The sequence below is a fragment of the Oncorhynchus keta genome, chromosome 14 (genome assembly GCF_023373465.1).
Source record: "Oncorhynchus keta strain PuntledgeMale-10-30-2019 chromosome 14, Oket_V2, whole genome shotgun sequence".
In the NCBI taxonomy this organism is placed as follows: domain Eukaryota; kingdom Metazoa; phylum Chordata; class Actinopteri; order Salmoniformes; family Salmonidae; genus Oncorhynchus; species Oncorhynchus keta.
Window position 1 is genome coordinate 59,107,653 of NC_068434.1, and position 3,165 is coordinate 59,110,817.

At 47.3% G+C, this 3,165-nt stretch overlaps 1 long non-coding RNA gene across 1 annotated transcript; it reads left to right on the forward strand.

The window, feature by feature from the left end:
- The first annotated feature begins 388 nt into the window (after nucleotides 1–388).
- On the forward strand, nucleotides 389–2,952 carry LOC127907319 (uncharacterized). Its single transcript, XR_008064143.1, has 3 exons — nucleotides 389–2,045; nucleotides 2,082–2,261; nucleotides 2,334–2,952. It is a non-coding gene; the product is annotated as an uncharacterized LOC127907319 (long non-coding RNA).
- Nucleotides 2,953–3,165: the final 213 nt, after the last annotated feature.

Genomic DNA, 3,165 nt, shown 5'->3' on the forward strand with positions numbered 1-3,165 from the left:
CTTCAATGACATATAGCTCTGCGATCACAGCAAACCTTCCCTTGATATGGCCATTAAGTGAGAGCATGGGGGGAAAAAAAGACCAACGTGTATAATTCAACTCTCCGTTATTATACTATACTGCATATAAGCTAATGTTCTGTTTCAGGGAGCATTTTCATCTGCTAGGAAAAACACCACGACACATTTTTTTTTTTTACTCAATAAATAGTTTTCGGGCTGCAATTAAATAGTCCACACGTTGACGAAACAAAGAGTGAGTCGCCCAAGTCGCTCTCACACACACACACACACACACACACACACACACACACACACACACACACACACACACACACACACACACACACACACACACACACACACACACACACACACAGTCAGTCACACCAATGAGAGAGAGAAAAAAAACACGCCATTCAACAATTAAGACATGTTTATTACCTCACTGTGAGAATACATAGGCTAATGCACACAGAGTATCCACATATGTCAGTGAGTGAAATTGAAAGCCTTCCAGCAAAGCCATAGTAGTTATGAGAACACATCATCCTCCTCCTCCTCATCTTCATCATGGCTCCACTGCCTATTATTATTATTAATACGATGAAGAGCCGGTGTGGCTGCTCTGGTCTTAACGGGCCTGTTAAGCATCTTGTCCCCGATAACAAGGCAGACAGTATGCCATATGATCCTCCTAAAGAGAATCAGGGCCACCAGCACTACCATGAGAACACCGGAGAACATGGTAGAAATAACAGCAATGGAACCACTAAACTCAGATATCTCTGTCTGTCACCAAGATATTATGTAATCACTACTAGTCTAAGACACGGATGAATTCCTATCAACTACTCCAATATTTAACTTTATTGACATTTCTCTCCCTCAAACATGTGAATTTATAAATACAGCCAGTCCTGCTAAGGAATGTGATTGTATGCTGCTCACAAACCCAGCCTATAGAAACTACTCAGAGGCAGTGGAATGGGGTGCAGTGGTGGTGTTGGGGGTGGGGGGGGGCACAGTCCACAGCACTATTCATCGCTGCCACTTCAGCCTGCTAACAATGATAGCTCTGTCAAGAGGAACTCCGGAGCAATCTCCTGCTCCCTTCAGAAAGGAGCCCTGATTTGTGGAGTGTGCCACACACCCTTCTCCCTGTGCCCCCTTTTCGATCCCTCCTTCTCTCCTTTCTTCTCGGCTGCTGATGTAATCCAAAATCATCCAGAGGAGCAGCTGCACAGCGAAACTGCGCTCTCTCACTCGCTCGCACTCTCTCTATATCTCTTTCCTTTCTCTTTCCAGAGGCGCGCAGGGCTGTCACAGGGAAGGAGAAGAGGGCTGCAGAGACAATTGGGTCCTTTCTCTCCTCTATCACTTCAAATCCCCTTTTCTGTCCACCACTGTATCTTGCTTGAAGAGGTGTCCGGGTTCGGAACAGCCTGAGGGACAGACTGTTGTGTGTTTGTTTTACAAACACACAACTGGAAAATCAACTGTAGCTATCTCCCTGTTGGGCCACCAAAGCCTTTCTCCAACAGATGTTGTAGTCTAAGTATACCTTCTAAGTATACTGTGTAAATATCACAAAAGAATCCCACCTTGCATGACTGGCTTTTCCGTCTGAGGGAAGACGAGTCATAACCGTCTGCTGTGAAAGGTGTTGAGTGCACTAATCTGCCAGTAGTGTGAAGAACAGCCTTATCTTGAATAAAGTATAGCACTAGTACATAGAGTTTACCCATTGGGGGTGTGATTTAAAGTCCTTGTTTTTGACTTTCCTGATAACGTTAAGGGAAAACAGCCTGTCGACATTGAGATTATTTTCTCAGATCAGTTCATGGTATACGTATTCAGATGTTTTTTCAGTTTCAGAGGTGTCATGTGAAGCCCATACACAAAGATGCTTCCAAAAATGACATTGTCTGTCAAATCACCAGCTAGCCCCTTTCTCAGTTCCAGGCCTGGAGGTCATGCTAGCCCCTTTCTCAGTTCCAGGCCTGGAGGTCATGCTAGCCCCTTTCTCAGTTCCAGGCCTGGAGGTCATGCTAGCCCCTTTCTCAGTTCCAGGCCTAGAGGTCATGCTAGCCCCTTTCTCAGTTCCAGGCCTGGAGGTCATGCTAGCCCCTTTCTCAGTTCAAGGCCTGGAGGTCATGCTAGCCCCTTTCTCAGTTCAAGGCCTAGAGGTCATGCTAGCCCCTTTCTCAGTTCCAGGCCTGGAGGTCATGCTAGCCCCTTTCTCAGTTCCAGGCCTGGAGGTCATGCTAGCCCCTTTCTCAGTTCAAGGCCTGGAGGTCATGCTAGGCCCTTTCTCAGTTCCAGGCCTGGAGGTCATGCTAGCCCCTTTCTCAGTTCCAGGCCTGGAGGTCATGCTAGCCCCTTTCTCAGTTCCAGGCCTGGAGGTCATGCTAGCCCCTTTCTCAGTTCAAGGCCTGGAGGTCATGCTTGGCCCTTTCTCAGTTCCAGGCCTGGAGGTCTGACTCATGCTGGTTTCCATTCTTTCATCCTAATCAGGAATTGATCCAACCCTGGGGCTTCAGGTGAAGGAACTGTCTGGCCAATCGGTGACATGGATCAATATATTAACTCCCAGGGTGGAAAGACAACAATCAATACTCCGGACCTTCACGCTTAAATGTGACTACCTCTGCTCTACCACATAGCAACAGAAGGCAGAGCTAAGCGGAGTATATACTTAGTCATGAGGGATCCATCCAGAATGGCTTCCAGAACATAGTTACCGTTACATAAATTGTAAGCTTAACACTGCCTTGTCAATGTGACCTCATGCAGGGCGCAAAGCTCCAGGAAAACAAACATATAGACTGGGACTCCTTTTTTTTCCTCTTTTCTCTGCTATCTCTATGACGATCTGATAAAAAAAACACCTATCCCCGCATTCCACTGACCCATTTGACCCATGAGAAGTGTGAGGTAAACCACAAGCCGGGGGACGGCTAACCATTATTTTCTCAAACCCCCAAACCCCCCACCTCATTTCACTCAGGCATGGAGAGCAAAGCGGAGTTGCCTGGGGGCTGAGTACCTGACACAGGGCTGGGATAGTGTAGGGGTTTAGGGTGAGAACCAGGGGCCTCTGCTCTCTCTGCCCAGCGGGCAGTAAATAAACGGAGTCAACAGTAAATAAACACCAGCAACCCG